The 26,343-nt window shown below is 36.3% G+C and overlaps 1 protein-coding gene across 2 annotated transcripts in view; it reads right to left on the minus strand.

The window, feature by feature from the left end:
* ZNF804B (zinc finger protein 804B) overlaps positions 1–26,343 on the minus strand; it is a 521,035-nt gene that overhangs the window by 26,120 nt on the left and 468,572 nt on the right. Inside the window, exon 1 of one of the 2 annotated variants that reach the window (XM_086696692.1) lies at positions 9,387–9,618. The exons of the other annotated variant lie outside the window; for it this stretch is intronic. The gene's annotated coding sequence lies outside the window, so the exon portion shown is untranslated. Of the gene's footprint in view, positions 1–9,386; positions 9,619–26,343 lie in introns of those variants that run through there. 2 annotated transcript variants of the gene reach the window in all.

Here is a 26,343-nt window from a genome sequence, read left to right on the forward strand (position 1 = left end):
TGACATCTCATCTCTGGCTAATTCCAAGCTAAAATGGCAGAGTTAAGCTTATGCAACAGAGACCATAGGACTTGGAAAGTCAAATATATTAACTATCTGACCCAGAAAGTTTGCCAACCCCAGCAAGAGAAACAATCCTGTTTCTGTTCAAAATGAGGGAGGTAGTTAATTCCATATTTACACACCACATGGGATATTCTCATAGAGAGAAATAATGAAATCCAGGAAAAACAGTAAAGCAGATAGTAGCGGGAGAAAGACATAATGGTATTTGGAGGAAAATACCAGTTTTAATTAATGGACAATAATAAATCTGTAACTGCGAATGCAAAACTACCAGCGCTCACAGAATAACTTCTAGTCTTCCTATTAAGATGTTGATTTAGCTTTAACATTCCCAGTTTCCTATGGGAAGTCTCACTGAATCAAGCCTGACTTTGTTAACAAATCAAGCCCTGAATATTCTCACTGAAATAGGATCTCGCAGAGCTATTAAATGCACAGCTAATTTTCTGAACTCAACAGATTGTATCGTTTCTTATTTCAAGTGTTTCACTGATAATACTCACAGAAAACCTTAGGCAGATATGAGATTCATGGCTTTTTTCTATACTTTTCCTATCTTTGCATGGAGGTACTGGTGAGGAAAGAAATAAGGAAAATACAGATCGTTCAGTCAAGAGTGTCCTAATGTTCCTAGAATAAGAAGCATCATATTTGAATAACACTAAAGAGACTCATTAGTTCTGGGGTAGGAGAGTTTTGCAAGTAAAACTGATAAGTAGTCTTCAAATACTTTTATTCTCTTCTGTTTCAAAAGTATAACTCCATTTACTAAGTGCATTGTGGGAAACTTCTGATAAATGCCCCCTTGCTAAATGCAGGAGACTAGGGAAACCAAGGTTTTACCTGAGCATACACTTGAGAAAAAAAAAAAAAGATTTTAGGCAAGATTGTGAAAGCAACTCCTTTAAGTTGACTCTGGATTTCTTTACCTCCTTAAGTAAATTAGACTTGATTTTTTAAATATTTAGGGCAAAATTTATTTTCAAAGCTTACATTTCCTAGACTATAAAAACAAATATTTCTAAAAGCCCACTTTAGTTATTTTCTCAATAATTAATGCTTCTCTGACAAGGAAATAATTTGATTGAAAAAAGTATTATTTTTAAAACTGGAATTATTTGACCAAAATTTCATCCATATCTGTAGTTACTATTACTCCAAAATAGCATTTCATATGTTCTTTCTTATAGTGATTGCAAAACTTCTTGGAAAAGTAATCCAAATGAATGTATTTCCACTAAGATTACATTTATACTTTAATTTAAAGTGACAATTTACTTCATAAATCTTAAACTTCCAAAACACTGAAAGAATTGTCTTGTTTACAAATTGCCCACTCTCAGATACTTCAGTAAAGTATAATATTAAGCAGAACATAAACATAAGTGTGCATTTCTGAAAATTTACAATAGTTATTTAAAATTTGGCCAGTGTTGGGGCGCCTGGGTGGCGCAGTCGGTTAAGCGTCCGACTTCAGCCAGGTCACGATCTCGCGGTCCGCGAGTTCGAGCCCCGCGTCGGGCTCTGGGCTGATGGCTCGGAGCCTGGAGCCTGTTTCCGATTCTGTGTCTCCCTCTCTCTCTGCCCCTCCCCCATTCATGCTCTGTCTCTCTCTGTCCCAAAAATAAATAAAAACGTTGAAAAAAAAAATTAAAATTTGGCCAGTGTTTAATAGACTTAAAAAATTGATGAATGTATTCACTATTTCAAAATTATTACAACAAAGAATATTTTTAGTTGTGTTTATGCTTTTTCTCACACTGTATGCATTATTCATTGTGTATTTTATATCTTCAAACATATTTATTACATTTTTTTAGGTTGAATGCAGGGGCACCAAGAAACGCTGCTAAGATTTACTTTAACTTTTAAAAATAAAATAATTTCATTCGTAAAGAAATATACTGTAACTGTCAAAGAGACCCCAGTTTTTCAATGATCAAACTAACGAAGTCATAATGTTTTACAATACCCAGTAGTGTTTAGTTTATGAGAAAACAAGCACATTCATTCACTCTTGGTGTGAGTGCAAACTGATGCAATCCCTTCAGAGGGTAATTTGGCAATAGCTATTACATTTCTATATGTACCATCCTCCTGACTCAGCAGTGCTACTTCTAGAAACGCACCTCTCAGATAGAATTACACATCTGAACAAAGTCTATTCCTTGTAATATTTATGGAACTAAGTTCAGGGGAAGAAAAAAAAAAAGGCTGTTTAATTCCGGAGTCCTTATTCTTAACCACTACTCAAATTGCCTGTGATAGCTTCTTTCTGGGAATGACACACAGTTATAACCATATTTGTAAGCTGTGTTGCTTTCTATTCCTTTTTATCTAAGTCTCTTCCGTATACTTGGTCGTGAAATTAGTCAAATAAAAATTTAAAAATAATTAGAAAAAAGAGAAAAAGTCTACCTATTACTTTTTTTTTTGTTTTAAGAAATATTTGAGTATAGAAAAGAAATTATCAAACTCAGGGTCTAAAGAATCAGTGGCCTCAAAATTTACTTTCTAAAGGCCAGAGTCAAATAATGTCAGAGCTTTTGTTTTCTAGAAGCTTTTAACTTTTCTAGAAAATAAAATAGTGCATCAATTGAGATGAGGATGTTTTAAGGAATTGAAAATTAAGATTTATGATAGTGAGACAAAGTAAAGCAGAAATAAGAGTTTCCACTCAGGAGTCAGGCAGAGTAAGAGCAAGTTGAGAAATGGGCAACATCCAGGATAGGATTCTTGGCATTGGTGAAAATATCAGGGGGTTCTTTCTATTTCCTTCCTTTGACGTGTTCAACCAGCTATTACGTTCAAATCTCTAAAAAATATCACAAAGACACAATTTTAATGGAAAATTTAATGCGATTGTGCAATTAACTGAAATCTGTGATTCAAGTAAAAACCTTCCACTTTGACATTTCAATTAGTGGTTGATTGGGGACAAATTATGCCTGGAGATGAAATCTGTTTGGATAACTCAGTTATCAACAGCTATTTAATGATGCTGTTTATTTACCCCTTATTTCATTTAGCTTAGTTTTAATTGAATTCCATAAATCTTATTAACCATGGTAATTCAAACTTTGGACAATAAATTATTAAATTTATGAGTAGCAGCAACTTCAGAAGGCCACACATTTCAATTTTCCTAAATCAAGCCATCTAACCATTAGTTGTTTTACAAAGTGTTAGAATAAACATAGAGATCATTAAAAAGCACACATTGTTATTCAGTATAAATAAATAGATACGAAACAATGAGTGAATAAGTTTCATAGGAAACTTCAAATAAATACAAATGGGTCAAAAATATCTCCCTTCAAAAATTAATACCTGAAATAAGAAAAAAATGTAAATATATAAAATATTCCGCTGAAGACATATCAGCAAAGCCTTTATTTCCTTCGAGTTTATGTAATATTTATGTTTATCATATTTATTATCATGGTGAAAAATTGAAAACAAGCCAGAAGTCCAACTATAGAAATCGGTTAAACAAGTTATGATACAAACATTTCATAAAACACTTGCCACCAAAAAAAATCTATGCTGAGGGAAAAAAACTTAATAACCTTGGAAATGTACATTGTAACAGATACAATGTTATTCAAAAATTACACCCTGTTGCAGCACCAAGGTGGCTCAGTCAGTTGAGCCACCAACTCTTGATTTTGGCTGAGATCATGATCTCACAGTCATCAGATGGAGCCCTGCATCAGGCTCCACTTTGAGTGTGGAGCTTGCTTGGGATTCTTTCTCCCTTTGCCCCTCTTCCCTATGCACTCTCTCTCTCAAAAAACAAACAAACAAACAAACAAAAACCCCACCATAACACCATGCTCTTCTTCCTCCCTGCTAACACATTTTTTTAGGGTTTTATTTTAGTTTTTTTTTTTTTTAATTTTTTTTTTCAACGTTTATTTATTTTTGGGACAGAGAGAGACAGAGCATGAACAGGGGAGGGGCAGAGAGAGAGGGAGACGCAGAATCGGAAACAGGCTCCAGGCTCTGAGCCATCAGCCCAGAGCCCGACGCGGGGCTCGAACTCACGGACCGCGAGATCGTGACCTGGCTGAAGTCGGACGCTTAACCGACTGTGCCACCCAGGCGCCCCGGGTTTTATTTTAGTTTTTGAGAGACAGAGTACAAGCAGGGGAAGAGCAGAGAGAGAGGGAGACACAGAATCCAAAGCAGGTTCCAGGCTCTGAACTGTCAGCACAGAGCCGCATGAGGGGCATGAACCCACGAGCGCAAGATCATGATCTGGGCTGAAGTCATATGCTCAATGGACTGAGCCACCCCAGGTGTCCCCTCCATTTTTTTTTTGTTTTTTTTTTAAGTATTATGTGGCAATTTCTTTACCTCAGATGTACATGTGACTCTGATATCGCCATAGTCATAAATAAACTCCTACAATTTGGCCATAAGAGAATCGTAACAGACTCAGTTCCCATGCTCAAATCAAATTGCCAAGTGACCACTATGTTCCTCCCTGAAATGTTTTAAAATATTTAATAAACATTAATCAGGACAGGATGGCAACAAAGTAGTATGCACAAGACCCAGTTAAAAGTATAAGTGCTTTAAAAAAAAGTGCAAATGCTTTATGCATATTAATTTCCTTAATCTTCACAGCAAATCTATGACATAGATGTTATTACTGTCATTCCATTCTACAGATGAATTGAAGATGGCTAGAGGCAGAGTCAGGCCAGTTTAGAGTGTGGCTCTAATAGCCAAAATATGCCCCTCTAATGCAAATTTATCTCAAAAGCAATGGAGAGAAATTCTTTCTAGGTGAAAATATTTTGTGCTCTTTTGAATTTTTAACTCTGTACTGCTTTTCAGAACATTTTTCCCTTTCTCTTTAGACAGAGGAAAATGAGATCCAGGTAGGATGAAGACCACGTCTTTTGCTCTATGCCACTCTGTAAGGCAATAGTCAATAGGGAGTTGGACATAGACTGGAGGTCTATGCTTTAGAAATCTAGCAGCTGTCAAGTTTCTGTGGCTGATACTTCAACTGACCCTGACAACTGAGTTTTTGATGTTGGCAGCTTTTGCTGAAATAAAATCATTATAATCTAATCAGAAACAAGTTTGAGGGTGATGACTTTAAGAGAGACTGACCTTCAGTTCCTCTTCAGAATTTTTAGCTAACAAATATTTTTAGCTAACATTCTTTTATAAACACATACATAGACATGTACACATACATAGATACATGTCTCAAAACGTGTTTGATACATGCTCAAAAACATACCCTGTATTTCATTTTTACCATAAATACAATGTTTGTAGTATTAAAGGAAAAAAATGCACTGCACAAGCTAAACAAGAAGGAAGACTTTATTCAAGACTATTGCAATAGGGGAGAGAAAACGAACACAGCTTCGCTGGAACAAAAGGGAGGATTTTCAATGGCTGGGGTAAGATAATGGAGAAATACTGGAGGACATTTTGGGGAGCTCTATCAATGTGATTAGGCCTTCTGTGTTTGCTAATTGTCCCTTCTTGAAGTTAGTTTCCTATGTACCCACAGAGACTGAGAGATAGGAGTTCAATAAATACATTTCAGAGGCACAACTCCCATGGCCTGAGGGAGGCATTCTGGATTGTGGAAGATTTACATCTCTAAGTGACAGAATTTACAACTGCAAGTTTTCTAAAGTTAGTGCTCTAAGAAAAGGGCATTCAGGGGCCTAAAGTCAGAAGGAAACCTGTCTAACCTTTAATCAAGCTTAGGGGAATGTTAAGGCCATCTTGATCAATGGCAAGTTTGGAAAATTCATGTAGAAAGAATTAAGAATATGCATTACCTTTAGTTATTAACAAAGATATCTATCAACATTTTGGTGTTTGCCCTTTCAGTGATTATGCATCACTTATTTATAAATATAAATTTGTCCTACATGCAATTTTATACTCTTTTCCACCCAATTCTTATCAGAGCCATGGAACAAGTGAAATCAGATGAAAATCTGTCTATAATAACTACAACAAGGGGCGCCTGGGTGGCTCAGTCGGTTGGGCGACCGACTTCGGCTCAGGTCATGATCTCACGGTTTGTGAGTTCGAGCCCCGCATCAGGCTCTGTGCTGACAGCTCAGAGTCTGGAGCCTGCTTCGGATTCTGTGTCTCCCTCTCTCTCTGCCCTTCCCCCACTCATGCTCTGTCTCTCTCTCAGAAATAAATAAACATAAAAAAAACTTAAAAAAAATAACTACAACAAAACAACAAGAAGCCCCATGAATTACAAGATTTTTACATGTCAGGCATTCTGGTAAGCCCTTTACTTCAACAATCTGATTTAGTTTCCCCAAAAGCTTTTAAGTACAATTTGTACCCATACCCCACTTTTTTACATGAGGAAATTGAGTCTAAGAGATGCTGAGTAAGTTGCTGAGAATTATATAACTAACGGTCAGTTTTATAGAATTTATTTAGTATTATAGACTTTATGGAATATAGCTGCCTCCCTCTCGAGCCCTAGCTGGGAACGCCTATACACTATTTCTCCGACAGAATCTTTATGTACTTTGCAGCTTTTCATTAACCCTCCCTTAGAATCATGACATTGTCATCACCAGGACTTTTCAACTATATTTTGAAAGTCATATTTTCTACGCTACATAAACTGTATTTTATAAAACATACACCCATGAAAGCTTTGAAATGTTCATTTGGGATTTAGCATCTGAAATTTAGAATGTTTCTGTGCCAGCAACATAGAAACATCTGCTTTTTCCTTGGTTAACAAACAAAACCTCTACAATGCAAATCGGCTTCAGAAAAATTATTATTTACCAGGGTACAATTACGATCCAGGAAGTATCTTTGTGTTTTTTTTCCAAATGCATGCAACTTACCATAAGTAAAGCCAGTTATTTTCTTTACTATACTTCAGTCCAATTTAATAATTCCCAACTCAGGTTTACCATAATCCAGTAGGTCTTAAGAGAAAATCTCAATGCTACTGAATTTCTCAAAGGAATTTAGTTTGAATTCACTTTTAAATAAGCCTAATCCAGTACTGTTAGCAATATGGTGTTAAATTCAAGATTCTCAAGAAATGGTAAAAATAACTGAGCATGTCTTGACTGTTAGTGCTATTCTGTGTGAGGCAATTGGCGAGGTGTTGTGGATGAGAGATGAAAATATGACACACAGCAAAGAGCATGCAAAGAGAAAGGAGATATGCACATGGTCTCCAACAAGAATGGTTTACTTATTAGCAACAGAAAATACTAAAACTAGGGATGATTTATTGGAAGGGTACAAAGTATCTTACTCCAAGACCTGGAAACTGTAGGTAGACTGAACAATGGAATAACAAAGGAACAAAAAAGCTATGAACTGAGATGATTTTATCTGTCAATAGAAGATTGCGTCCCTTCTATGGGCACACAAATGACATTATTCTGTCTCTGTCCAGCATGCCTGTCTCTATCTTGGAATATATTAGACCTAGTATGGCCAGTCTAAACTAGCTGTACCATGCCCCAAAGTGACAGATCCTCTGACTCTGATTTCTAAGTCATAGAAGGAAAGAATGTACCTGAAAAAACTAAGGCCATAGGTCTATCCAAATCCCAATTACCTTGAACAGAGTGGGTGAGAGCTGTGACTTAACTTGCATTTAGCAAGAGTTGCAGGTATAAACAATGTGAGAAAAGGACATAAGCAAGTTCTCTAAAAATTGCACATAAGGCAGAGGAGAAAAAGTTCAGCACAGGAAATTATTGTGTGCTTGTTACATACACAATCTATTTATTTTTATTTTTTAAATGTTTATTTATTTTTGAGTGAGAGAGAGACAGAGTGCAAGCAGAAGAGGAGCAGAGACAGAGGGAAACAGAATCGAAAGGAGGCTCCAGGCTCTGAGCTGTCAGCACAGAGCCTGATGTGGGGCTCGAACTCATGAGCTATGAGATCATGACCTGAGTTGAAGCTGGACGCTTAGCCAACTGATCCACTCAGGCACCCTGGTACATACACACTCCTAATGCACAGTGGAATGTGCTAAGTACTCAAGAGATGTAGACCTATTGTTATGATAGTGAAAATATAAAACATTATTTATTTTTGGTCATTTATATGTATATGTATTCATGTATATACACATATGTATGTGCAAACAATTGTAACATGTGACATCATATCCAAGGTAATAACTCAAACTATTATGTCATGAGTTTTTCACATAGAGTTACAGCATTTGAAGTGAGCATTAATAAAGATATTGATATCTATCATTAATTTAGTGCCTAATTTATGTTGACACTGTTATGAAATGTGTTCATGTATTATATCATTTAATTTTTAGAGCAACACTATAAGTAGACTCTATTATTTTCCCCATCTTAAAGAAAGAGTAAATGGCTCTTAGAGACGATAAGGACTTGCTGGAGACCACATGTCTATGTAACAGAGGCATGATTCTGACCCATATTTCTTAAACTAGTTCTCCTAATCACTATGCATTACTGTCATGCCAAGCCCTGATGCTGGTAGAATGTTTTTAGAGAGATGGTATTCTAATATGTCACTTGGAAGACTATAGGAGCAGACAAGAGGATGGGAACATTCTGGAGTACTCAAGGAACACAGAGGAACTATTTTTAGCTGAAACATGGGATGCACAAGGAGAAGAAAGAGACCAAACCAAAAAGATCAATCTGGTCCTGAGCATGGTGGGTCATGAAAACCATGATAAGCAGGAGAAAAATTAAGTGAAATAATTCTTGAGGAAAGTATGATGGTAGTGAATAGGGTGGGTTGGGAGGAGAAAATACTGAGTCATAAAAATCTCATGAAACTATTGCACTGTCCTGTCAAGATCATCTACTGCAGTCCACTTTATTTAGTTGATGTAAATAATAAGCATCTTGCAGCCACTCATGAATGAATGAACTGTGTAGGCAAGAGATCAGCTAAACTAATAAGGTGAAAAGCTGTCAAAGTAAGTGAGTAGAAGCTTAGGATATCTATTACTATTTCTTTTCTATCATTTATTTCAGAAAAAAATGTAGAAAAATGCCATTCTCTGAAATTCTCTATCTAAATGCAAGGCAATTTTTCTCAACTCCCTATGCATCACCAAGTCCTATTTGACTCTACCTCTAAATTATAGTCTATATTAATAGTTAGTTTTTTGTCTCTGATGCTTCCACCTTAACCCAGTCATCATCATATCCTGTAGAGCATAATAACTTTCTAGCTAGTCTCAAAACTGCCAATCTCACCCTCCCTTACATCTATCCATGGTTCACAAAGCAAACAGAACAGTCAGTTCAAAAAATCTTTCAGATTAAGCCTCTTACCTGATTAAAAGTTATCAGTGGTTTTGAAGTGATCTGAGACTAAAATCCAAAATCATTAGAAAGGTCTGTCATACTGTGATATTGTTATTTATAAGAAATATGCATTTGGTGTTCATCCACAGTTTCTGGCACACAGCTCCCCAAATCTTTGAGTTTCCTGTGTTGAGAGTGACAAAGCTATCTTTTGTTATATACATGAAGTTACTTTTGGGCTTCACCTAAGGATGGGAGCTAGTTGCCAGGAGAACTAACCACAGAATCCAGAGGTTGGAACTTTCAGTCCCACCCCCCCCCACCTGACCTCTGGAGAGGAGAGACAGACAGAGATAGAATCAAGTGCTAATGGTCAATTATTTTTTTTTTATTTTTTTAATGTTTATTTCTGAGAGAGAGAGAGAGAGAGAGAGAGAGAGAAAGATACAGAACACAAGTGGCGGAAAGGCAGAGAGAGAGGGAGACAAAGAATCCGAAGCAGGCTCCAGGCTCTGAGTTGTCAGCACAGAGTCCAATGCAGGGCTCAAACCCACAAACCATGAGATATGGGCTGAGCTGAAGTCGGCCACTCAACCAACTGAGCCACCCGTGCGTCCCCCAATGGTCAATTATTTAATCAATAATTAATTTAATTAATTGTCTATGCAATGAAACGTCCATAAAACCCTAAAAGGAAAGGGTTCTAAGAGGTTATGGGTTGGTGAACACATGTCACTTAGGAAAATGGCACAGCTAGAGAGGGCATGGGAGCTTTGCAACCTTTCCTCAAACATTGCCTTATGCATCTCCTCCATCTAGCTGTTCCTAGGTTAAATCCTTTTATAATAAAACAGTTTCTAGTAAGTAAAATGTTCTCTGGGTTCTGTGAGCTACTCTAACAGAGAGGTTATGGAAACCTCTGATTTATAGCCAACTGGTCAGAAGAACAGGTAACAACCTGCACCTGTGATTAGTGTCAGGGGGTCATGAGAATGTCCAATCTGTAGCCAGTCAGAAACACAGCTAACAATCTAGTCTTAGGTTCATACAACCTTGTCTGAAGTCTTGTAGAAGTGAACCCTCAATTCGAGAAGGCTGATGCCACCTCTGGATAGAGAGTGTCAGAATTGAGCTGAATTGTAGGTGTATTAAGCAATGCTTGTTGAAATGTTGGAAATTGGGGAGCCCTCCCTACCCACATTGAAACTGGGTTTAAGAACACTAACAAATACTATATGTGATTTAGACAGTCTGTACTTTTCCAGCTTCATTCTCTGTTATTTTCGCTGTCATGGTCCCCACATCCTATTGCTCTTCAGCTATACTGACTTCTTTCTATTATTTAAATACTCCATAATCTTTCTCAATTCAGGAACCATGCCCTTGGTGGACTATGCTCAACTCTTCTTAGATGGTCAATGTATTCTCATGTTTAGAATCTAGGACTATGCTATCAGAGAGGTTTAACCTAACTGATCATTTAAAACAGCTTCCAAACTGTTTTAGTACATCACAGAGGAAGAGCATTCTTTAACCTATAAAGAGTGAAAGCTGCTGTGCGGTGTTCCAGATCAAGGGAAGAACATACCCAAAGATCTATACATAAGAGAAGAAGACTATTAAGGCTAAAATATAGATTCAAGTAGAGTAAGGACAAAAAGTAGGTGAAGGTAAGAGATAAGATAGGAGTGGTTATTGGGATATGCAGGGCTTTTAAAGCCAATATGATGAGGTTAGGCTTTATTTTGAACTGTTCAGTGGTTTATGAGAAGAAAGGTAATGAAATGTTTTCAGCAGAGGAGTGTGACCATGATTGCATTTTAGAAACATGAAGGGTACTAGTGTATAAGAGGGGGAGAGGGGTAGGGAAGACTGTAGACAAGGAAACTAACCAAGCAGGACATGATGGTATCCTCACATAAAAATAAGTGGCTGTGGGGTGAGGGCCTAGCAGAGAGGAATACTTTGCACGCAGAATGAGGTGTTGGGAGATTACTCACCAACTAGAAACCTATTACACTCTTGACACTACTGTTACTAAAACCAATTATTTATTTCAATGAGATATTCTGTTTATGTTTTTTGGTTAAGGCCATTAATGGTTTAATTAAATAAGTGCCTCTATTCTTATCATAATGAGAAGGAGATGTTGTAAATAGATTGATACACTTATTTTTAAGAGCTGAAAGGGAGGAAGCAGTTAACTTTCAACTTAAAACATTATTTTAGGTGCTGGGGACTTGAGAGCAGTGAGTCGCGTCAGAGGTATGTAATCCAAAATGAAAACTAGATACTCCCAAAATGAGCAAATTGCTGAAATGTACTCTAAATTATGCAGCTGAGTTTTGTTGTTACTGTTATTATATTGGAGAGGTTTTTTTTTTTTCACATTTGATTTTGACGGTTTAAAAATATAGCTCACTTCTTCTGAAAATGCTTTCACTTGTCATATATGAATAAAACTTAAAGCAGAATCAGAAATTAGAATCCTAGAAAGGAGGAAGGAGCAAATATTTCCACTGTAAAGATCAATACAGATTTCAAGAGTGACATCATCCAGATGGGAGACCTCAGCCTCTAACCCCCTTCCAAAGATCAACAGTTAGATAGCCATGCAAGAACAAAAATAGCTGTAGATGGGGAACCTGGGTGGCTCAGTAGGTTGAGTGTTCGACTCTTGATTTTGGCTCAGATCATGATCTCACAGTTCAAGAGATCAAGCTCCACTTTGGGCTCCATGCTGATAGCTTGGAGCCTGCTTCGTATTCTCATTCTCTCTCTCTCTCTCTCTCTGACCCTTCACCACTCACATTCTCTCAATCTCTCTCTCTCTCTCTCTCTTCAAATAAATAAATAAATAAATAAATACACAAACATTTTTTAAAAGGCTCTGGGAGAGTTCTAGAGTCTACCTAAGAAATGTCAGCAACATGGTAGAACAAAATACTTTGAGAATAACTGTGTAAAAAGGGAAGGAAGACAGCTTCATTTTGCTTGCATCATCCTATCCGCAAGCTGTCATTGCTCAGTGCCAAGAAGGGAAACCTTAGCTAGAAGGAGTCCCTCCCAAATAGACAGCACCATGAGTGGGCAGCTTTCCCAGCATAGCTGAGATGTACAGAGCTAGCTAGGAATAAGGGGTAAGAAAGAGGGGTTACCAATAGCAGTCACGAAATGAAAGATTTATAGGCCAAAAACTATAAGATGATGAGGAAAGCAGAACACTCAAATAACTTTTGTGTTCACAGATCAGAAGAGTTAACATCATTAAAATGCCCATACTACCCAAAGCCATCTATAGAGTCAATGCAATCCTTATCAAAATTCCAATGGCATTTTTCACAGAAATAGAAAAAAAACATCATAAAGTTCATATGGAACAACAAAAAGACCCCACATAGCCAAAGCATTCTTGAGAATGAACAAAGCTGGAGGCATCATACTTCCTGATTTCAAACTATATTATGAAACTATAGCAATTAAAATATTATGTTACTGGCATAAAAACAGACTCAAATGTGATGAGGAGGAAGATGATTAAATGCACACAGTTCCATAAATGGATGGAACAGAATCCAGGACCCAGAAAAACCCATGTCTGTATTTGGTATTTGACAAAGTATTTTGTCAAACTAGTATTTGACAAAGTAGCCAAGAATACTCAATGGGGAAAGAATAGTGTCTTTGATATATGGTTTTGGGGAAACCATATATTCACATGCAAAATAACAAAATTGGATTCCTGTCTAATGCCATTCACAAAAATTACCTTGAAATTGATTGAGGTCTTAAATGTAAGACCTAAAATCACAACTCCTAGAAGAAAACACGGGGAGAAGCTCCTTAACATTGGTCTTGGCAATGATGCTTTTAATACAATACCAAAGCACAGCCAACACAAGGAAAAATGAAATGGGACCACATCAAACTAAAAAGCTTCCAGGTACCCAAAGACACAATCAGTGAAACAAAAAGACAATCTATGGAGTGGCAGAAAATACTTGTAAAGCATTCATCTCATAAAGGATTAATATCCAAAATATATAAGGAACATATAAAACTCAATAGCAAAAGAATGAAAAATAATGGGCAGAGGATTTGAATAGATATTATACCAAAAAAGACATTCAAAAGGCCAACAAGTGGCCTTACTAATTATCAGATACTAAGTATCACCATTACTAATTACAATTATCAAAACTGCAATGAGATAACACTTCACACCTGTTAGAATGGCTATTATCGAAAATACAAGAAATAATAAGTGTTGGCAAGGGCGTGGAAAAAAAGGGAGCCCTTGTGCACTATCAGTGGGAAAGTAAATTGGCGGAGCTGCTGTGGAAAAGAGTATGGAGATTCCTCAGAAACTTAAAAAGAAAAGTTCCGTATAATCCAGCAATATCACTACTTTGTATACATCTGAAGAATAGAAATCATTATCTTGAAGAGATATCTATACTCACATGTTCATGGCAGCGTTATTCATAATAGCCAAGACATGGAACCAACCTAAGTGTCTGCTGACTGATGAATGGACAAAGAAAACGTTGTGAGTATCTAAAATGGATTATTCAGCCCTTACAAAAGGAAACCCTGCCGTTCGTCACAACATGGATACACCTTGAGGGCATTATGCTAAGTGAGATAAGTCAGAGAAAGACAAATAGTGTATGATCCTACCACATACAGAATCAAAAACTGTTAAACTCATAAAAATGGTACAATGGTGGTTTCTGGGGGCTGAGGGGTGGAGAAACTACGGTGGTGTTACTCAAAGTGTACAAACTTTCAGATGTAAGATATTCTGGAAGAGCTAATGTACAGAATGATGATCAAAGTTAATAATGCTATATTGTATACTTCAAAGTTGCTATTAAGTACAGCCTTAATGCTCTCACTTTAACAACAACATACTGGTAATTATGTGAAGACTGTTAACTAACCTTATTGGGGTAAACATTAAACCATATATATGTGTGTGTCAGATTTACACTGCACACCTTGAACTTATACAGTGCTATATTTCAGTTATCTTTCAATAAAGCAAAATAAAAAAGCAACAAAGTTTTAATCTCAAAACAGCAAGAAAAAAAATTAAGACTTTATTTTAAATTGTTAATGAGAAACCAAATCAATTCTATGGTGGTAAAATAATATGTTCCAGATACCTGGTGTTGGGGTTGTCTAACCCGATAATATGAAATAACAGAACTCCTAGACTAACATATGAATAGTTGGTCAAAAGACCATCTTTCTTGAATATTAACTGCATCATTTAAGCTTGACATAAAAACTGGAAAGCAGACAATTAACTCTTAAGATCTTAGACAAGAATGTACAGTGCTAGTAATTTATGTAATTGGTAGCTCCTAAGCTTTGAAAAACAGAGAGGTGGAAAGAAGGGCTGAATATTTATTATGAAATTTGAGAAATCTGATTAGTACTTTTATCAAGGTATAGGAGTATTTTCTGTGAAAATGGGCCAGAAGGGTGCCCAAGTCTAATCCATTATTTTCTTAAGTAGTTGCTCTGGAATTACCCCAATTCCAAAACAAATCACTTCTTAGATTTATGTTTTTAACCTGTTCTAGAACTGGCCACTCTCATACATAACCGGTAGGAATGTAAAATGAAACTACCACTTTGAAAACAGTTTTGCCTGTTTTTTTGTAAAATTAAGCACATATTTACTATACAATACAGCAATTTCATTCTTAAATATTTACTCAAAAGAAATAAAAATACATATATATATAAAGTATGATAAAACTTGTACCAAAAATTTCAAGGTAGCTGTATCATAAAAGTCCAAAGTAGAGAGAAGACGGTTTCCAATTTAAATTGCACTCAACAGGAGAATGGACAAATTGTACATATAACTGAAGAGTATTTCACTTCATATATATATATATATATATATATATATATATATATATATGTGTATATATATATATACACACACGTATACATATATATGTATACATGTGTGTGTGTGTGTATATATATACATATATATATATATATAATGAAATACTCTTCAGTAATATAGATTATAAACAACTGGTACCCAAGAAAACATAGATATATTACAGAGTCATTGCACTGAGCTCAGGAAGCCAAACAAAAAACAACACATACTATATGTTTCCACTTATAAAGAGAGCTGAGATGATGGAAATGTTTTAGATCTTTATAATAGTGCTGATTACAGAGATACAGACATTTGTAAAACTCATTAAATATGCATGTGAAAATATTACCTAAGAAATAACTGAACAAATAGGGCACAGATTAGCAGTATTTCAAATCAGAGGAGACTAAAGAGACATAGGGGATTGGAAATTAGCGTTGATATCAGTCTTAAATTTCCTGACTTTGTAACTCTTCAATGTTTATGTGAGATAGTATCTTTACTCTTAGAAAATGCACACTGAAGTATTTAGAGTTAAAGGGGCATGGGATCTCCAAATTATTCTCAAATGATTTAAAAAATCACATCTGGGGCACCTGAGTGGCTCAGTCAGTTGAGTGTCTGACTTCAGCTCAGGTCATGATCTCATGGTTCATGGGTTCGAGCTCCACATCGGGCTCTGCGCTGACAGCTTAGAGTCTGGAGCCTGCTTCAGATGCTGTGTCTCCCTCTCTCTCTGCCCTTCCCCCCCTCTCAAAAATAAATAAACATTAAAAAATAATTTTTAAAAAGCCACATCTGTATTTCTATGGAGAAAAAAAGTTAATAAATACTATAGAGAAAATAGAAAGAAACGGTGAATCTGAGACCTATGGGATGTCTTTGTGCTATTCTTCTAAATTTGAATTATGTTAAAACAAAATCCCCCCACACATCAAGAAAATAAATAATAAATATGCAATTGAAATTCAGAGTTCTATAGCATATATAAAATATGGCAGAATTAATGTGAGCCTAACCCTTTTAGGAACTATTTTACAATCTACTTATCACAGACATAGCAGAATCTCTGACAATAGTCTGAGGACTGTGCTTAATCTTACAGTTGGGTTTCCCAAACGAATGTATGATTGAAGTGAACAATTAATTTGGGAGAATATATTTCAAGGTTGATGACTGTACCTCAGTATAATTAATAGTAAATGATCATTAACCACTTAAATATGAAGACCAGTTGCCTCTGGAAATAATTTGTAGCTCCTAAAAAGAAAACATGTCAACAACACAACACAAAGAAACACACGTATGTCTAATTTTATTACTTCAGAATAGCATGTGTCCAATTAGTTGAACTTAGTAAAAGACCATTCAAAATGAGTTGTAGAAAAGGGGAATTAAAACATAGTGCTAGTATTTTTTATAATACTAATTGAATAATATAATTGAAACTGTAACTTGGCCAGCCAAAGAAACTGGCTGCTAGTGTACTAATACAATGGTATTAAAAGATTTAGATTATATGGAAATATGAAAAATTTAAGAGCTATGTTAAGTGTGTATTGTTTGCACACATAGCTGTTAGTTAATGCAAAGCAATAAAAGCTACAACTAGTCATATTTGACTCTTAAATGATTTCTTAACAAAGTATGTACAGAACAAATCAATAGTAAAATAGTTAAAACAGAAACCCACGCTCTCTTCATTTAATGTATGAGACAGGAATCTTGGGCCAACCGCTTAATAAGGAGAAATTCTGTGGCTCAAAAAAGTTACAGAGAGTTCTGGACATCCAAAGATTCCCTAATTAGAAGTATACCCTCAGTTAGTATATCCTAAAATATATTTTGTTTTTAGCCCCTGACTATTACGAAGCATATAGCTTTTAGCACTGAAAATTAGATGAAAAAGTTCAGGGAAAAAAGAATGGAAATCTAGATAAAGTGAGATGATATCAATATGCCCAGAGTCTTGTTTGTTTTATCCTGAATAGTCCAATTTAAAAATATTAATTGATTTAATAAACAAGAAAGCTTAGTGTTCTGAAAAAGCCAATATTTATTGTAAACAAATTATATGGTTTAAAAACCTTGAGACTGATTCAAATTTGCATACTGTTAACATAATCTGTTTTTCATTCTGCCCCAAATCCAGTGAAACGAGAGAAATGTAATTTTATAAAATGCTAAATTATTGATAAGAGTGGAAGCCAAATAAACAAGTAAAAAGCCCTATTAAGGGACTATTTTGACCACTTCAGGAAGATGAGAAATGGAGAGAAATCATTCAGTGGGTAATAGGAGCACAAAACACGTGCAGAAAAAAAATGACCTTCAAGGTGAGAAAATCTGCAGATCATATGCAAAGTCGGAGTCAACAAGAGAGTTTTGAAAGTGAGTCACTGCCAAACTGCATTTTCAGCAACTGTCTTGCCCAACATCTTGTACTGAACAGTGGGCGGAAGTGATATGTGTTCCTACATCAAGGACAGGGTGCAGCCAATGACAGCAGAGGTGTAAAAATGAGCCCAGAGAGCTACCGACTCTCAGGAGAAGCAAGAAGTTCTCACTTTCAAACTAAAAATGATCAGAATCCTCAGATAATAACACACTGTATCTACATAATTACCAGAGGCGGACTAAGACACATTGAACTACCAACCACAGACCAGTCAGCAGGAATTCTCAAATGCAAAAATTATATACTGCCAAGAATAGTCAAATAGTTGGGGAAAATTAGTACCATGAAACTCTTCACACAGAAGAACCTGAGAAAACACACTTCTCATGATCAAAATCGGTTTCTAGGCTACAATGGAGTGAACGGCATTTCAAATGGTCTGAGGGAAGATGATTTTAAAACTCAAATTTTATACTTGGTTAAATTAGCATTCACTTGTGAGGGCAAAATGCAACTATTTCCAAAAACTTTTTGAATTAAAATCTAGAATAGATTTCTGGTTTCTGCTTAGGTTACAACCTTGCAGCAGAAATTTGGCAAGGTCACTGTTGTCCACCAACGATAGAAAAGACCAGAAAATCTCAGTAAAATTAATTTCCTTTAATTTCCTGTTCTGATTTATGTTTTTAGCTGTGTCTTTATTGTATTAGTTTCCTGCGGCTACTGTTAAAAACCACTACAAACATGGTGGTTTATAACAACAGCAATATATTCTCTTAGAATTCTGACAACTGGAAGTCAGCCATCAATTCCATGGAGCTGAAATCAAGGTGTTGAGAGGGTCCAAATCACCTCAGAGGGTCTAGGGGAGAACATGCTCCTTGCCTCTTCTAGCTTTTGGTGGCCTGCCAGCCTTCCTTGGCTTGTGGCTACATCACTTCCATCTCTGGCTCTCTGATGACACAAGAAAGGAAGCTCTTTTCTTGTGTCATCCCATCTCACTGACTTCCCTTAGAAGGATACATATAGTTGCATGAAAGCCAATCCAGGTAATGCAGGATAATGTCAGCAATAATGCATTTCAAGATACTTACTTGATCATATCTGCAAAGATTTTTTTAATACAAATAAGGTTGTCATTACTGGTTGCAGGGATGAACACCTGATATTTTGGGGGACAACTATTCAGTCTACTATACTTATCATTTCATTTCTTGATGCTTTGGGCATTTTATTTTGAGGCTTGCTGGGAGAGAAAAGCCTTTGTGTTTGTTGTTGTTTTCTTTGTTTTTGTCAACTCTTTCTTTTCTTCATTTCTTAAGTGACCTGTCCCTGGGTTCTCCAGGCTAATCAGGTCTTGAGGTAGCAACTGGCTTTTCTGTTCCATTGTGGTCTTTGCATTGTGACAGGCACATGGACATGCACCGTTCCTAGTGATTGGTTTGGGAGCACCCCTGGCTAACAGCTTGTTAAAAGCAATAGCCATAGTTTGTGTTTTGTCATTGTTTGTGTTATATTTTTGCAATCCCTTTGACACTTTTCTTGTGTGAGGAAGCCTACCTCAGGGCTGTATTTCAAGCAGGGAGTTTCAGGCTCCATCTGAGTGGATTGCATTACTCTTTACAATTGTGGAAATATTTCTGCTTGCGTTAGCACCACCCATGACCTAGCAGGATTATGTCACCTTTGTGTTTCTGGTCTAATTCTAGTCTACAGAGATATTAATTTCATTTAGAACCTTGCTATATCACTTGTTATTGGTGTTGTCTATGTGCACATTGTGCTTGGCATTGCCATATATTTGAAGCAGAGTGTTGTGTCATAACCTAGACGTACTATGCCATCTATACAAGGGATTCTAGTTGATTTTATTGACTTGTGGTCTTTAATTATATTAAACTGTGGAAAAATGAGTATGAATTTTCACAAATTATCCTGGTTGACATTCACATGAAGGTCAGATATATATCCTTAGGCGTTCCACTGTAACTTAGCATTAGTTATGTGCATTTAAAACATTATCAGAATTTGGGGTGCCTGGGTGGCTCAGTCAGTTGAGCGGCCGACTTTGGCTCAGGTTATGATCTCACAGTTCATGAGTTTGAGCCCCGCATCAGGCTCTGTGCTGACAGTGCAGAGCCTGGAGCCTGCTTCAAGTTCTGTGTGTGTCTCTCTCTGCCTCTCCCCTACTTATGCTCTCTCTCTCTCTCTGCAAAAACAAATAAACATTAATTTTTTTTTAAATTACAAAAATAAAACATTGTCATATCATTTAAGAAAATACTGGTGAGATTCAGTTCTCCAGAAGTTTCTGAGATTCTCACATTAAAAAAAATAATACATAGCTATTATATTTTCTCCCCTAATAGCCAAATAAAAGATTAGTAATTAACATTTGAAACTCAACTTGGATAAGAAATTTATAACCATGCCAACCTATCAATTATAGCTATCATAATACTATGCAGACCTTAACAAAGTATCCCTTAAAGAAATATATTCTACGATACAAATCCATGAGCACCAAGATATACGATTAGCTTACACAGGACACAATTCTGCCATTAAATTTTTAACATCAATCATGAAGTCAAAGATGCAGAGAGTCAAGATATTTTTAAAGTTTACTACAAGGCATTAATGTTTGGACAACGATTAGATACTATATCACAGATACTGAAACAGAAGCATCTTGCAAAAATTCTCCTGTATACGTTTCTGATGTTGGATCTTACCATCACATATGACTGATAACACATACACACATACATACACACATACTTGCACACCTTAGTACTAAGCAAAAAAGTTAATTAAATTTGACAACCAACCAAAATTATCTTACATTATTTGACTACACATTTCTATGTGCCTATGCAAGCAAATTTAGGATACATATAGTCCAAACACACACACATATACACTAAAACACAGATATAATATTTTTCAGGAGGATGAAAAAACAACTTATAAACACTGTTTTTGTGATTTAGAGAATTCTATCTATACTGTTCAACAGATTGAAGTGATAAAAAGACCCTGAGGGGTGTTGCAACATCTGTGGATCCATACGAAATACAAATACACAATAAAGTTTCAAAATGATAAGTTCTTGGAGCACCTGGGTGGCTCAGTCAGTTAGGCATCTGACTCTTGGTTTCAGCTCAGGTCATGATCCCACAGTTTGTGAGTTTGAGCCCCACATCAGGCTCCATGCTGACAGTGCAGAACCTCCTTGGGATTCTCTCTCCCCCTCTCTCTGCCCCTCCCAGCTCACTCTCTGTCTCTCTCTCAAAAATAAATAAGTAAACTTAAAAAAGGATAAGTTTCCAAATATTTTAATGCCAGTTAATTTCAAAATTAATTTAATTATGGTCAAATGTCCAATTAAAGGGGTACTATGTTATAATCAAATGTCTTTTCAAAGAGCCTCAAATTCTATTATAACTACTGGGTTAAATTATTAGGATTTTATTTTGACTGTCAAAATATATTTACTTTTTTTCTCTTGAAACATACATAAAATAGTTTGTATAATATAACTTTAATGAACCTCAGAGTGTTCAATTGTATTGTACTCTCAAATATATTTTGTGGTAAGTTTGAGATTAGTTAGTGTTTATGTTTTAGTGAATCTCCCCCATAAAAATACAATAGGCCTTCTGAGAATTTGTGTCCTAAGGCAATGTAATCATCAACTTCTATATACTAGATGTGAGGATATTCAAAGTCTTTTATGTAAACAGGCTAGTATATAAGGACACATTCGGGTAATTTACACAAAGTCAATAGATAACTTTTAGAATGCCTAGTAGGTACAGGTAAGCTTTCTTAGATAGTGGAGATGTGTTAGTAACAGGAACAAAGAGTAATCTCGATCCTCATGGAGTTTACTTTCTGTGAGAAGATAAAAATAAATAAATAAATCATTAAAACATATAGCATAACATGATAAAAATTATATAAAAAACAAATAAAGTAGGAAACAAGAGATATGAAATAACAAAGGGATAAGTTGCAAATTTAATAGGCAGTCGAGAGAAGTCCCATTGAGGGCTGCCCGGGTGGCTCAGCCTGTTGAGAATCCAACTTCATCTCAGGTCATGGCCTCACAGTTCGGGAGACTGAGCCCCACATTGGGCTTGCTGCTGTCAGCCTAGAGCCTAGAGCCTGTTTCAGATCCTCTGTCCCCCTCTCTCTGCTCCTCCCCTCTTGCACTTTCTCAAAAACAAATTAAAAAAAAACCAAAAAAAAACATTAAAAGAAAAAGAAAGGTCCTATTGAGAAAGATGGAATTTGACTGCAGATCTGAAATAAATAGGGGAATCAGCTGCCTAGATATTAGGGCAAGAACATTCCAGGCAGGGAGAACTACAAGTGCAAGAGCCCTGAGGACAGAGTAGCTAGGAGGGATGTGTCAAGAGAGCAATGAGTTAAAAGAAAGCAGTAGGAGGGGGCGAAATCTTGTCAGCTTGGCTTCTAATTTAAGACAGACACAAAGGAGTTGGAGGGTTTTGATCCAAATAATAAGAATGATTTGATTATTCTTTTGAAAATAGACTAAGTGGAAGATGGGCAAGCAAGAACAGACGTAGATAGACTGGTCATAGGGCTATTGCAGTTATTTAGACAAGACCAGGGTGGTAGCCAACAAGGTGGTAAGTAGTTGCTATAGTTTTACAGGGACACACTTTCCTGATTTCATGACCAATGAGAGAAAGAAAGAAGTCAAAATTTTTGGCCCGACAAGCTGGAAGTGGGACTTTACTTTCTGAGAAGGGAATGCCTCAAGGAAAAGCGGGTTTCTGAGAATAAAGATCAAAAGTAAGATTTTTCATCTCTTTTAAGGACATTTTAATTTTGAGGTGCCTTTTGGAAATCCAAATGCCCATACTAGTCTATTAATTAACATAACAGTCTAGAATCAAGAAAGTGGCTCATTGAGAAGCCATAAATTTGGAAATTTTCTATTCCCTACCTCAAGAAGACCAGGATAAATCACCAGGGACTACATAAGATAGAAGAGGGAGAAGAGTTTGTGGCTTGAGCCCTGGGACATTCCAACATTTAGAGATAAGCAAGAATCCTCGAGTGAGAAGAAAACAAGCTGTCATTGAGCATGGAGAGAAATCAGGGTACAGTAGTGTCCCGGATGGAAAGTTTGAGTAAGTAAGGAGGTGAGTAGGAAAGAAAGGCAAAGAGAGAAGCTAACAGAAAACTTTTGGATGTACAGACTTTTTCATAATAACTGGAGTCAATGCTGAAGAGGTGATCAGAAGCAGGCAGGTGGGTTGTGTGGTGTTAGGATTTGGGGGAATTTCTCCTCTACGTGCACCTATTTTCTTAAATAGAAAAAATGTCATCCGTTGAGAATGAAGATTGGCGAGGTAGCACTGGAGGTTTTAGCAGAGAGATGATGTAGAATAGTCATCTATCAGAGTGGGAGGGCACATAAAATACGGACTTCTAGTATGACTGCTCTTTTTGACCCAGGCACAGATTTGGAAGACCCCTGTTTGGAATATGAGGTGCAGAATGTGGTGAAGAACTTAAGAAGAAAAAAAAAATCTTTCCTCAAGATGAATATGTAACCTTAGTGATACAAAAAAGAACTGCCTCAAATATGTAAAGACGTTTTATCGTTTTTCAGAGAGATGCCAATATTTTGTTTTGTTTCTTTTTCCATGTTTTATTTGTTGGAAGTACTGATGACCTAAGAAATGAGAATTAAATGGGAGCTCTGGGGAAAATGTAAATCCAGCAGCCAAAACACCCATCATGCAACTGCAAATCAATGAAACATTAACTATTTGAACCTTTATTATGTGCTAGGTATCAATGTGAGATCGGCAAAGGAAGCTTCGTGAATAGGAAACATACTCCAGAAATAGTAGATTAAGTCCCATTTATCTTTTTCAGTTGTCAATTTCCTAATCACGTTATACTTTGCAAATGAGAAGTATCAAACTGAGCAAATCGAGAGCTTCTGGCGGCAAATATTTATAAATTGGCTAAATGTAGATAAAATTCTAATATTGAATTAAAACCTGACCACTTTAAATAATTTCAAATTGGAAATTAATTGTAATAAAATGAAACATTTATTTAATCAATAACCCCACCTAGGCTTTTGCACTTGCCTTTTATCTGTAATCCAAGAGATGTCAGTAGAAATCCTGATGAAAGCATTCTTTGAAACAAAGAAAAGAAATGTAGTGCCTTTCTTTCATTAGACTTGGCATGATTTCCATTTTGATGGCTGTATTGTCTCATGTTGCCTCTTTGTAGTTAGTAGCATGAGGTCACTGTTTTCGTCTGTCCTTTGAAGCTGAATTTTTCTTTTAAACTCTGGTTTTAGTAAAATATCCTCAAAATTGCTTGCAGAGTTTTGCTTACTTTGGGGACACAGTGCTTAGGGTTGTTATAAAAACTGATTAATTACTTTTTAAATAATTATCTTCATCTGAGAAGCTGCCTTTTAAACAGCTAAAACATTTTTTAGAATCATAAGAAAGAACTGTTTTATTTTTTAAACCTAAAGCGACACAAGCATTTGAAAATCAACTTAACAGTATTTGTTTTTCTCTGCTTCACAAACAGTGTCAGGAAGCAGGAAGGCAGCATAAGTGCAACATTTGTCCAAAAATTGGAGAATGGATAAATGGAATTGGAGTTGGCCTTTCCAATGTTCTGAGATAGTTAATTAAATGCTTTTTCGTTTTCTTGATCCTATGGTGGAGGGATATATATTGTTTCTTTACAAAAAATGAAATAAACAACCACAAAAACCTTCCACCTAAAATCTAAGAGAGGGAGAAAAATGAAGATGAAAGAATTTCTTCCTTCCACAACTCTCAAAGACTTGCTGTGTTACAAATAAAGTTCAAAGGATCATTTTAAGAGTGACAGGAACATAGCAGGACATAGAGTAATACAGAGCCACAAAACTCAATAGTTATTTTGTGGACTATGCTAAAAATCATACACTGAGAAGGTATCTGTTGTTTTGAAGCCTGCCTTCAACCTCAATTACCTGTATTTAGAATTACTAAAAACACCATCTCCATAACTAAACCATAAATATGTACATTTGTTTTTTTGGCTCCTGTTCTATTTGTGTTTATGGTACAGATTCACTACATTATGTATCACATTACCTCATCGTTAAGACATACAGTAGTCCCCCCTTATCCACGGAGGATATATTCCAAGACCCCAGGGGATACCTAAAACTGGATGATACTGAACCCTATATATATACTATGTTTTTTTCCTACACATACATACCTGTGATAAAGTTTAATTTATAAATTAGGTATAGAAAAGATTGACAACAGTAACTAATAATTAAATAGGTGATTAATAATAATACACTGTAGTAAAAACTTGTGAACGTGGTCTCTCTCTCTCAAAATATCTTGTTGTACTATATTTCCCCCTTTTTTTTTTTAATTTTTTTTCAACGTTTTCATTTATTTATGGGACAGACAGAGACAGAGCATGAACGGGGGAGGGGCAGAGAGAGAGGGAGACACAGAATCGGAAACAGGCTCCAGGCTCCAACCCATCAGCCCAGAGCCTGACGCGGGGCTCGAACTCACGGACCGTGAGATCGTGACCTGGCTGAAGTCGGACGCCCAACCGACTGCGCCACCCAGGCGCCCCTATATTTCCCCCTTTATCTCATGATCATCTGAGATGACAAAATGGTGAGGTAATGAGGTGAAGTGAAGTGAATGATGTAGGCATTATGATGTAGTGTTGGGCTACGACTGACCTACTGATGACATGTGAGAAGAAGGATCATGTGTGTCCAAACTGAGGTGGACCATGGGTGACTAAAACTATGGAAAGCAAAACCATGAATAAGGGGGAACTACTGTACATTTTAAGCAATAAATTGTAATTGATTTTCAAAAACAACCTTCTTCATTTTGCCTGTGAGGTACTCAAGGCATAAGTTCTTATCCCATTTTAGGAAATATGAAATTGAATCACATGAAATTGAAAATAAATGAAAATGAATTGAATATTGAATATGAAGTTACTCAGGGCACCTGGGTGGCTCAGTCAGTTAAGCGGACAACTTTTGACTCCGACTCACGTCATGATCTCACGGTTCACAGGTTCAAGCTCTGTGTCAAGCTCTGTATTGGGATTCTCTATCTTCCTCTCTCTCTGACCCTCCCCCACCTCTCTCCCTCTCCCTCCTACCCTCCCCCCCCAAATAAATACATAAACTTTAAAAAACATTACTAATTCATATATATGCATTATACTCTGTGTCAGGTACTTTCTAAGTCTTATGACCTAGAAGACTGAGTAGGAATTCAGTGGGGAAGGATGTTCCTGGTAGAGGAAACAATATGAGAAAAGATAGGGAGATGCTAAGGAGCAAGACATATTGGAAGTATGGCAGATACCTCAAGGTGGCTGAAATATGGAATGTGCAGCTGGAGAAATACTATGAGAGAAGACAGCTAATTGAAGAATTTAATACTAAGGAATTTAAACCTTATCCTATAAGTAAAAGGTACACATTGAAGGTTTTTAAGGATCTTCAGTTTCCTAAAAGATTGGTCTGGTAGAAAAATAAATCAGGTAGAATTATGCCTGCTGTGTGGAATGGGGGAGATAGGAGAGTATGGACACATCTGGAAGTTGCTAGGATACTT

Source organism: Puma concolor, chromosome A2 (genome assembly GCF_028749965.1).
Source record: "Puma concolor isolate L17-30 chromosome A2, mPumCon1.1.hap2, whole genome shotgun sequence".
In the NCBI taxonomy this organism is placed as follows: domain Eukaryota; kingdom Metazoa; phylum Chordata; class Mammalia; order Carnivora; family Felidae; genus Puma; species Puma concolor.